Source organism: Macrobrachium nipponense, chromosome 39 (assembly GCF_015104395.2).
Source record: "Macrobrachium nipponense isolate FS-2020 chromosome 39, ASM1510439v2, whole genome shotgun sequence".
NCBI classification, from domain to species: domain Eukaryota; kingdom Metazoa; phylum Arthropoda; class Malacostraca; order Decapoda; family Palaemonidae; genus Macrobrachium; species Macrobrachium nipponense.
The window spans coordinates 11,965,902-11,977,265 of record NC_061099.1 but is presented as its reverse complement, the minus strand read 5'-3'; the positions used below and the strand labels follow the sequence as shown (position 1 = coordinate 11,977,265).

The 11,364-nt window shown below is 43.2% G+C and overlaps 2 long non-coding RNA genes across 3 annotated transcripts in view; one reads left to right on the top strand and one right to left on the bottom strand.

The window, feature by feature from the left end:
- Window positions 1-2,220, top strand: part of LOC135210526 (uncharacterized) — an 8,959-nt gene extending 6,739 nt beyond the window's left edge. Inside the window, exons 2-4 of the long non-coding RNA XR_010313527.1 lie at window positions 1,041-1,173; window positions 1,737-1,915; window positions 2,119-2,220. This is a non-coding gene — a long non-coding RNA (uncharacterized LOC135210526). The remainder of the gene's footprint in view (window positions 1-1,040; window positions 1,174-1,736; window positions 1,916-2,118) is intronic.
- The window catches only part of LOC135210126 (uncharacterized), a 104,596-nt gene that overhangs the window by 77,819 nt on the left and 15,413 nt on the right, over window positions 1-11,364 (bottom strand). The gene's annotated exons all lie outside the window — the stretch shown is intronic.

Sequence of the window (11,364 nt, the reverse complement as noted above, 5' to 3'; positions counted from 1 at the left end):
CAGTTCTAAAGAACGACCACCATACTGCTACTGCTACTATTAACAACAACAACAGTAAATAAATAATAATAATAATAATAATAATAATAATAATAATAATAATAATAATAATAATAATAATAATAATAATAATAAATCACTTGTGATATTAAAATTACACTAAATATCTCTGTGGATCTATTACTACATTTTTTCCCAGTAAAACCAACATCAAGTATCACTAATTAATTAAATCAATTCTTGGATAATCAAGAGCACTTTGACCTTCTACCTTTCACTTAGTATAATTGATAAATTTACTCTCCAAAATAGACATAACGGTAGGAGACTGAAAGACAATGTGCAAAAGGCGCCGCCTGTCACCTGCTTTAGCACACAGGCGAGATTTCAAGGAGGTGCGATTAAAATAATTACTTCCTCGCAAATGCGAGTATACCATTTCCTTCTGGATCTGGCTCAAACCGGTTTAATTTCACATTGTCTTTTCCTCTTTATCTTTACATCTTGGCCAATGCTGCATAAAAGGCATAAAACTATTTGCACTAAGAAACCGCACAATAAAGTTTCTCCTATAGAGCGTTGTTTCACCAACAAAAATTAAAATACGCTATATTTTTTAGAAATATTTTTTCTGCGCTGTTTAACTTGTAGTTTTGAACATTTGCAGTCTAACAAATAAACAATAAATATCCTATCCTAAAATTCCCGTATCTTTAACTCAACACGAAACACCTTTTTCGGACATTTTAAGGCTTTCCATAGGGCTTTCCTACCCCCCTCCCCCAAAACAAGAATAACAACAGCAATACTAACAACAACAACAAAGTAGTTTGTAGGCTTCCTCCCCGAGCAAACTAAAATACTATAAGCAACTGCAAGCCACGGAGACAAACGCAATCCTAGAGTCATGCCTACAGTGCGCTACGTGCGGTGCACCAACGACACTACCAGACTATCAAATCGCAATTCTAATGATATCAATGTTTTCGACATTACCCCACTAAGAAACAGGTTAATTCTAATTATCGCAATACTTCCAGGTAACGATGAAGAAGACTTATTACCTTTTCCCAGCGGTGGTACTTGTCACTGCTTGTTCGTGGGGCTCATTCTCAAACGCTGCGAGAGAGAAGAGGTACCTGTTCGTCAACCCAAACGCCCCTATACTTCTTGGTAAGGAATAAATTCTGGCTATATTGACACAGTCAAAGATTCGTGACTACAAAGCTAGTACTAAACATCAAATAACACTCTGCAGTGTGCAGTATTTAAATAAGATAAAAATTCCTACGGCATTAGTCACACACACACACACAAACTCATTTTCCTCACTTCTCTTCCTTATCTTGTAATTTAATATTTTCCTCTTTTTAGTTCTCTTACAAAAATAAATATTCCCTCTCTTCCTTTCCTCTATCGCTTACAAAGTAATCATTTTTTTCTTCCCTCACCCCCCCTTTCTGAAGTGTAACATTAACACTTTTCCTCCCTTACTTCCAAAGTTATAACGTAACGAGTTTTCCTCCTTCAGTTCTAGAGTAACACGCTTTAAACGCTTCCCTCCCTACAAACTATATCAGTAACATTCCTCAACTTTCACCCTTAGTTCTACTGGAGTGGACGACACCACCAAACCTGACCTACCCATTTCCCAACACTAGAACATAACTACGAGCTCTCCGCTCTATATGAGTCCATCACCGAACCTTCTACCACTTTTCCTCCTCCACCGGCAGGTTTCCTCCTCAACATGCCCGTATCTTTGGCCATTCCGACAATAGCTCCCGCTAAAGGGAGGTCTCTCAGCGTTCAGAATACCATTTACGAGGATGGGGAGATCCCAGAGGCGCTCTACTGGGACCCCGCGTACGAGGAACAACTGGAAAAGCTCATCGTCTACTTCGCGCATTTAGAGGTAAGCAGTACTAAACTACACAACACAGCTAATGACATTCAAGTTCTCGTGAAATATTTCTCGAGAACCAAGGTTATAAGTCTAATTTCTTTTACCGTAATGTCTGCCAACATAACTAGTTCCGGCTAAATCATATATTTAAAAAATATTTGGAAGTTGATTTTTTGGACAACAAATTGGATTAACAATTCGTCACCTTGCAGCTGTACTCGATGGGTTGTCAAGAACGACTGTTATGTGAACTGGCTTCAGAGCCACAAACCTTTTCACCGATTGCGGAGGTTTTCTTGAAAGAACTCAGGTAAGGGATTACACCTTTCCACTGTTAGATTTCATGTATTTGGCAAGGTATTCGATCCCAATTTCAGTACATGGCTAACTAAATATCTAGCAATACAGAGACTCAAATCATGGAAGAATCTATTTTTGGATACTATCGGTTGATTTTTCAACTTCCACGTCAAATGAGGCAAATTAAATCATGCCAAATTATTTTCCATCTAAGGTTCTGCATTATTATCAAATGGACATTCCTCTCGCTTGGGGAACTAAGTTTAAGATATCTACTTTCTAACGTTTTGGCGACGCTATTGAGTAACTTAGGAATCTTTATATGTATTTGTTTATCAACTGACCATACGTCAGTCCTCTGTACTTTCGTATAGGTACTGATCTCGGGGATATTTTAAAGCTATCTTGTATCCATTCCCTTAAGTGGTAAAGTACAACATATTGCTACTCTATGCAAGTCATAATATGACAATTTGTCCAAAATTGCATTTTTCCTAACTATACAAACCTGAGGTCCTTTTACAATAGGAAGGTAACTAGCGGCAGCTGGACGGTCGTAAGCTTCGAACAAGGGAGTTCGGTAGTTAACTGCTTGTCCGACAGTGCGCGCACCGCGCGACTGGGAGGTGAAGAATCACTTTTGCTTTAGGCCCAGGCAAAAAAATGCCGAGTGAGGGGTGGCATGAGGTGGGACTATATGTAAAAGGACAATTTTCGACAAATTGTCATTTGTTCCGGTACGATATACAAACCATCAGTCCTTTTACAATAGGAAGACTCACTTCTTGGTGGGAGGAATCTGAGTCTTGTGAACAGACTGGTGTTCGCCCAACCTTGGATTGCCTCCCTGGTCATAAAAGCGAGGGAGGTATCCTAGCCTCTGTCCAATTGATCGGGGTATGTACCGCAGGATCAATGGTCAGACCTCTGGACCCAAGTAATAAGAGAGAGGCAAGCGTATCTCTTAAAACTAGCAAGCAAGAACTTGTTCCTTTTGCAAGAGGCAATATAAAGTTATGGGTTTGTCTCTTGTTGGCTTCCACATCCCCCCCCCCCCCCTTTGTTGGGGGAAGTGGTGGATATTCACTCCTATCCCTAATGAAAGGGATAGGATGGGGCTCGGTCGAGTAGCTTACCTGCATCTCATCCTTTCCAGCAGGGTGACAACCGTGTCCCTCTGCCCACAGGTAGAGGGGAGAAAAAGATGGGAAAGAGGAGCCAGTCACACTCTCATTCACTCATCCATTCTACAGTCACACCAGGAATCGATGCTGTTCTGCCTGCTTGGGGCTGGGTTAGCTACACAACGTGTTGAGCAGCCACCACGGGTCCTAAGGAAAAAGTATCCAAGGACCTGTGGGCAATATCCGAAAGGTAGAAGGAGGTGAAGGTGGTCTGGTTGGCCCACACCCCTGCCTTCAGGACCTGCGCCACGGAGAAGTTCTTGCGGAACGCAAGGGAAGGACCAATGCTCCCGACTTCGTGGGCTCTCGGACGGAGCGTACGGATGTCGTCACTACCATCAGCCTCGTACGCCCTCCTGATCACCTCACGCAGCCAGAAAGAAAGCGAGTTCTTGGATACTTCTTTCTTGGTCACCCCGGCGCTAAAGAAGAGGCGTCGACACTTAGGCCTGAGGTATCGAGTTCTCTTCACATAGCGTTGTAGCGCCCTCACAGGACAAAGCAGCATCTCATCCGAATCACTGTTGGTGAAGTCCATTAGGGAAGGGATTGTGAAAGACTCGAACCTGTCGTCAGGGATCGACGGATTCTGAGTCTTAGCTATGAAGTTCGGGATGAAGTCAAGCGTCACAGATCCCCATCCCCTGGAATGTTTCACGTTGAAGGACAGACCATGAAGTTCCCCTAATCTCTTTGCCGATGCCAGGGCCAGCAAGAAGAGGGTCTTGAGGGTCAAATCCCTGTCTGACGACTCTCGGAGTGGCTCGAAGGGTCTTCGAGTCAAACTCCTAAGGACGAGAGTCACGTCCCACTCAGGAGGCCTGAGTTCCCTGGGTGGGCAAGACCTTTCAAAGCTCCTCATTAGCAAGGAGATCTCGAACGAGTTTGTGATGTCCAATCCCCTCAGTTTCAGGACTAGTGCCAGGGCAGCTCTATATCCTTTGACTGTGGGGACCGAGAGGAGCTTTTCTTGGTGAAGAAATACGAGGAAATCCGCTACCTGCTGAAGAGTGGCTCTGAGAGGAGATAGACCCCGCCTACGACACCAACCACAGAAGACGGCCCACTTCCCCTGGTACACAGCTGCAGAGGACTGTCTGACGTTTCCAGCCATCTCTGTTGCTGCGCTACGAGAAAAGCCTCTCGTTCGCAAGAGATGGTGGATAACATCCAGCCGTGAAGATGTAGAGACTGGACTGCTCGGTGGTACCGTTCTATGTGTGGCTGGGCGAGAAGGTTGTGCCAAGGGGGAATCTCTCTCGGTGCTTCTGCAAGCAGAGCCAGCAGGTCCGGATGCCACCAGGATCATCCTGAGATTTGGGGTGGCCAGCACTCGGCTGATCACCTTGTGAATCAGGCTGAATGGGGGAAAGGCGTAGACGAAGAGGTTGTCCCACGGATGTTGAAGAGCGTCCTCTGCAGCTGCCCATAGGTCTGGCACGGCTGAAAAGAAAACCTGAAGTTTTCTGTTGTGCCAGGTGGCAAACAGATCCACTACTGGACGCCCCCACAGGTCGAAGAGCCTTTCCGCCACGTCCTGGTGTAGGGACCATTCGGTCCCTATCACCTGATCCTGATGGCTGAGCATGTCTGCTACTACATTCCTCTTGCCTGGAATGTAGTGGGCTGACAGCTCTATCGAGTGAGTCACGGCCCACTCGTGCACCTGCAGCGTCAACTGGTACAACGGGAGAGACACTAGGCCCCCTGTTTGTTGACGTATGCCACTACCGTGGTGTTGTCGCACATCAACACCACCGAGTGTCCCATCAAGCGGTCCCAAAACTCTTGGAGAGCGAGAAACGCTGCCTTGAGTTCCAGGACATTGATGTGAAGGTGCTTGTCGTGATGGTCCCACACTCCTGCAGTCAGCAACTCCTCCAGGTGTGTGCCCCGTACCTCGTTTGATGCGTCTGAGAACAGCAGCATCTCCGGGGGGGGAGTGCGGAGAGGCACTCCTCTTAAGAGCTTCCCGTCGTCCAGCCACCAGGCTAGGTCTTGCCTTACCTCCTGAGTGAGGGACACAGGGAAGTACGGTGGATCCTCTGCCTGTGACCAACTCTCCTTTAGTCTCCACTGGAGAGACCGCAGGTAAAGATGTAAGAATTACATTATATATATAAACCAGTGACCTGGGGTCATGGCATTAGGAGGGGGTTTATACGGTGGACCAAAAGCAAGACCTTAGATTACGCTAGCACTGTCTGCAGTAGCCTGATCTAGCTCACAGCTTTGTCAACATTTTTATGTTATGATAACTTTGCACAACAACTTCCATGGGAAGCGGTTGACCTGTTAACCTACGCCGGAAACTTGTACTTCCGAGCCGGCAAACTACGTATGTGTTTTTTATATGAATTGCTTAGATAGCTAATGTTCCGCTATCGACGCGATGCTTTAGAATGGCAGTTCCACGCCAACTATCAAACATATCGGTCATCCGACCGAGCTGCATCTCCTAGTATGGAGTTACAGAATAAAGTTGTTAACTTGTTCAACTAGCCTGTTTGAATCATCTCCTCTAGACAAGAAAGAACCTCTCTACTAAGATATCCAAGGGAGATGAGAGGAACCAAACATTACTTACGGATAACAGCCGTAAGGAAAAAACAAAAAGTCTATCGCCAAGCGATAAGACATTAGAAGTGGTGGCAGCGGTGGGATACTTTCTTGTTCCATCGGAATCTGATGAAATCCTTTTAGTAAGTCTAGGCTTGTGAAATATTTATTCTGGCCTAGTAAAGATAGGATATCATCGGTACATGGTACTGGGAATCTGTCAGGATTGTTTCTTCATTTAAGCGACGAAAATCTACGCATATCCGCCAAGTTCGATCTTTTTCGGTACTACTATTAACGGAAAATTATAAGGGCTGTTTGATTTCCTAATGACTCCTTCTTTTAACATTTTACCTACTTCCTCTGTTATCTCATTCTGAAATTTCATAGGAAGTCGGTACGAAGGTACATAGATTACTTTCTGTTTGTCCTTGAGCCTGATTTGATGCTCTATGACATCCGTTTTCCTAAGGTTCCATCCGTAGTGGAAAAAACATCAATGATATTTAGTTAACAGATTCAAAAAATTTCTGCTGAATTTCTTCTTCTTGAATATCTTTATTGATTTTGTTCTTTATAGATTGCAAAAGGGTTTCATCCGCGACTGATTGAGCGTGATTTATCTCAGCTACGGTAAAGAATGCGATGTTATAAACTTCGGCATCCAAGATATGTTGATTTTTGTGGATTACTAAAGTGGTATTCAAATGATTACAGACTTCGATATTACATTGCTGTTGTGAGCCGACTGTATAAACGGCTTGTGTGACGGATAATCCGTGTGTTTTCAGAGTTTCAGAAAGGATTAATGTTTCAGATCCTGGCAAGGTTTCTTTTTACACGCACTAATATATTTGAAGTTTACGTTAGGCTCGAGAGTTTGCGTGCAAGCTGATATTACGGGTGAGCGAGAGTTCTGTTGGGTTGCCTGTATTATTTCTTGGTTCATGAGACAGGTGATTGGTTCCGTAATGTAAGTGACAACTCTGTCTGTCTCTTTATTATCTAAAACAGATTTTAGGTATTAGAAGACCTATAGAATTTCCCTTTGATATACACGCCGTGTTTTGCAGGTGCTAAGATAATATTGAGTGCCCATAGACGGGTATCCGATAATTACTGCGGGATACATATTAATGTTTTGTACAACGACAAAGGTATCAGCAAACGTGCGCTTACCGACCTTGTACTGTACATGAGTTACGCCCACAACATTTAATTCATTATTCCCAATGCCTGAGAGCCTTATTCCGGACTTTTCTATAGGGAAATTTGAAAAGAGTAAATGATGAGTCCTTAAATCCATTATATTACGTGGACTACCAGAATCAAAGAACAAAGTGAATGACTTATGGTCCAAATTTACTGCATGTAAGGTTGGTCGCAACTCGTTTTGACTAATAATTGCATGAATTTGTTGCAAATCTACGGGAACCTGCACAGATTTTTTGATTCGGCCGTGTGTTTCATAGGAAAATCAATTGTCTCACAATGATCTGATAAATGATTAAACTGATTATTTGATACAAAAGATGTTGATATTGATGACCCAACATCGCCCTCTCCCCCCTTGGAGTGAACTACGTGGTATTTGTTTTGTTTATCACACCCTGAAAATTCGCTTGCCCTTGCGAGTTCTGGCTAGACGGCCCAGGAACAGAGGTACCTGAAGCACGATTTGTTTGTTTCTGCTGTTGTGCAGAATTTCCATTTGGTTGTTTCTTCTTATAGTACTGAGGACCCTTCTTTTTATTTGCACTAGCAACTGGTTGCGTGGTTGTAGCATTTTGCTGTTGATTCCTCGAGTAGCAACGGTTATATGAATGAGTTGAACTATTGTGTATTGAACAAAAACGCGTCCGACAGTCTGAAATCATGTGACCTGGTCGTTTACAGTTATAACAAACCATCCCTGCAACTTGGTTATTATTATGTACCACATTTACTTGTTGTGGCTTGTTCTCATTTTTTGCAAAAACTTGAATGAGCGAAGGATCTAGGTCGGTACATTTAGACATGTGTTTTTTGATTTGTTTATACACATCTAATTCCGTACTGTCGGGCTGCAATTTTTTATCAAAACACCGTACTAACGCTTCAGGCAACATTACAGTGATAGACGTAAGGTAGATCAAACGGATAAAATCTTTCACTTTGATTTTAGCACCCGCAACCCACCCGGAGTTACTTAAACTATCCTGATATTCATTTAGCCGGTCGGCAATTAGCGCCGCACGCTCGACAACATTGAGCTGAGTCATGGAGGCTTGGTTAAGGATATTTCTCAATGCCAATACTACATCTAAAGCCTCTTCACCCCCATACACGGCACTTAATCTAATTTTGAACTCGTCCCATGTAAGCGCTTCTTGGAAAGAAACCCCCCTTAGATACGCGCTTGCGTCGCCTTTCGCAAAGTCAACGAAGCTCTTGGCCTCCTGTAATTGCACTGCTGGGTCTGTGATGCTTTTTGCATTTAAATGAGCGTCTACAGATGAGATCCATGCCTCAACATTTTGAGGCAGGAACCCATTGACCCGACCTTGAAAGGGGACGATCGCTGACCTCGCGCTAACGAGAGTCACCACGTTGGGGTTGCCAGCCGGAGTGGTTGCCATTTCGGCTTTCACTTTTTTCTTATCGCTTCTATTCCTTGCAATCCTATCAAAATATCTATAAGAGTACACTCGACCACTACGTAAACGCATAAGCAATGTACTGTATAAGTGTGTTATAATAATAGGAAAATCCCCCAAAGTATACAAAAATACAGATAATATGATAAAATATTATACGGAGAATTCCTGCAAGAAATGGTTAATGACAACTGGAAAAGAAAAAAAAATTAATCTGCGGGCGAGAACCTCGTAGTTGAAGATTGGTTCTGTAATGAAGGAAGATTAATATGGCGAACAACTCACCCCCAGAATACTGGACGATCGACTCTTGATGAACAACACTTCACTGAGGAAAAGACCTGAATAGATAAAAATGGTACTTAGCTCCAGATTATATTGCGAAGGATTGTTGACATGGGATGACGTCTCGCGTCGGAAGTCGTGATGACGTCACGGTCTTCTCTCGGTGCACGATGCTCTGGGAAGTCCAAGATTGATGACGTCACAGCCTCCGTCCTTGCACTACTGCGTATAGCTGTCCACTCTGCGTCCTTGCTCGTGAACGGGTGATGTTTCCCTGTGTGTTTCTTCTTCCGTTGATGTTTCAAATGCTGCTCTCGTCCGGTGTAGATTCTCGAAGATAAGTGACAACAGTTGCTCAAACGTCAGTGTTAAATGCTTGTATTCCTCTCGATGAAGGACATAGTTGCGGCTTCATAAACTGTTGCGTTGATTGAAGATCCCGTTTCCTCTGTTTCGTTTGATGTTGAAGGTGGAAGTTAGTTCTTGTAGACCTTCGGTCGGCTGATATGGGTCTTGTTAATTATGTTCTTCGTTTATTAGCTGCCACCACTTCTTATTCAAGCCTAGACTTACTAAAAGGATTTCATCAGATTCCGATGGAACAAGAAAGTATCCCATACACTGCCTTCAGCACAGCCAGGGGACATTATGAATTTTTGCGTATGCCTTTTGGTTTACGTTGTGCTCCTATAACTTTTACTCGTATGATAAACGTCGTGTTTGGAGACTTGTTGGGAGATATCCTACATGCCTACATGGATGACTTAGTAATCTTTTCCAACACATTAGAAGAGCATTTACGTAAATTGGAGTTAGTGTTACAAAGGTTAAGGCAGCATAATTTAAGGGTAAAGATAAGTAAGTGTGAATTTTTTAAAACAGAACTAGTCTATCTAGGTTTCACGGTTTCTAGTGAAGGTCTTAAAGTCGTCCACGATAAGGTGTCGGCTATCCGTAACTTTCCCGATACCTATTAACGTCAAGGGAATACAGCAGTTTTTGGTGGTTTTTGGGGGCAGCGGATACTATTGCCGCTTCATCCGCAATTACTCAATCATAGCCGCTCCCCCTAACAGATCTTATAAAAAAGGGCGTAGATTTTCGTATGGTCCTGAAATTCATCAACAGGCGTTCGATAAATTGAAAGATGAACTGTGTAGTTCTCCTATCTTGAAATTTCCTGACTTCAATAAGGAATTTTTCATAGCAACAGACGCCTCAGACCTAGGAGTAGGTGGGGTATTGCTTCAACAATATGATAAACAGTTTTTCCCTATAGCTTTTTATTCACGTAAACTGAGACCTTCCGAAAGTAAATATGCAGTAATAGACAAGGAAGGGCTCGCTATTGTTAATTCACTCGTGCACTTTAAATTCATAATCTCGACGGTTATCCCGTCAAGGTTCTCACTGATCATAAGCCCCTAACCGACTTCTTTAAAGGCTTTAGTCACAGCCCCAAGCAAACTCGGTGGCACATGATCATTCAGGACTTTGGCGCGAGGATCGGGTATTTACCTGGGAAAGCAAATATCGTTGCTGTCGCATTATCACGCAACCCCTCTTCATCTTGTACCGAGCCATTAGCTGAATTAGTAGATATCTCAACCTCCATGCCCGTTGTTAAAACTATATCCGAACAGGAAGATCTGGGCTGGAGTGCTGAACTATTACAGACGGAACAAAGAAAAGATCCGCAAATAGAAAAAATCATCATTGCGTTAAACGGAAAAATCCGAAGGGAAAAAAGGAATACCTAAAGTATAAGCAGCAGAATTATATCCTACAGGAAAATATCCTGTGTAGATCCGTGACGAGGAAAACCCGCAACACACCGCAGTGAATAACAACCAGGTGGTGGTGCCTATCTCACTCATACCCACTGTCTTAAAGTGGTTGCATGAAAATCCACTGCACGGACACCCGGGTTATACCTTGATGTCACAGAAAGCCAAATCCTTATTTTATTGGCATACGATGCTTAGAGGAAGTTTTTTAATAAAAAGCAAAAAAAAAAAAAAGGCATAGCAAATTGTCGCACTTGTCAAGAATACAAAGGGCACACGAAGACACCTGTCAGCCTAGGGCTTACCCCGTGCCAAATCAACCTTTGAAAGAGTACATTTAGATTTATTAACAGGATTTTACGAGTCAGGACAGAGGATATAAGCACCTCCTAGTAATTATAGACGCTCTTGACTCGATATACAGAACTTATAGCGCTTAAAACAAAACCGCGGTCGAGTGCGCTAGGAAGTTTTACGAGTGCTACATTTGTAAACATGGAATTCCACACATCATTATCTCAGACTCGGGCGGGGAGTTCAATAATCATTTCCTTAACTCCTTGTGCGAATTCCTTAGTATAAAGAAAGTCAATACCATGATCTATCACCCAGAGTCTAATGGGCTAGTGGAAAGAAAAGGGCAAATCGTAAGGTTTTAAACATTTTAAGGGTCACCTTAGGGGGGGCAGATCCCAACTGGGACATTG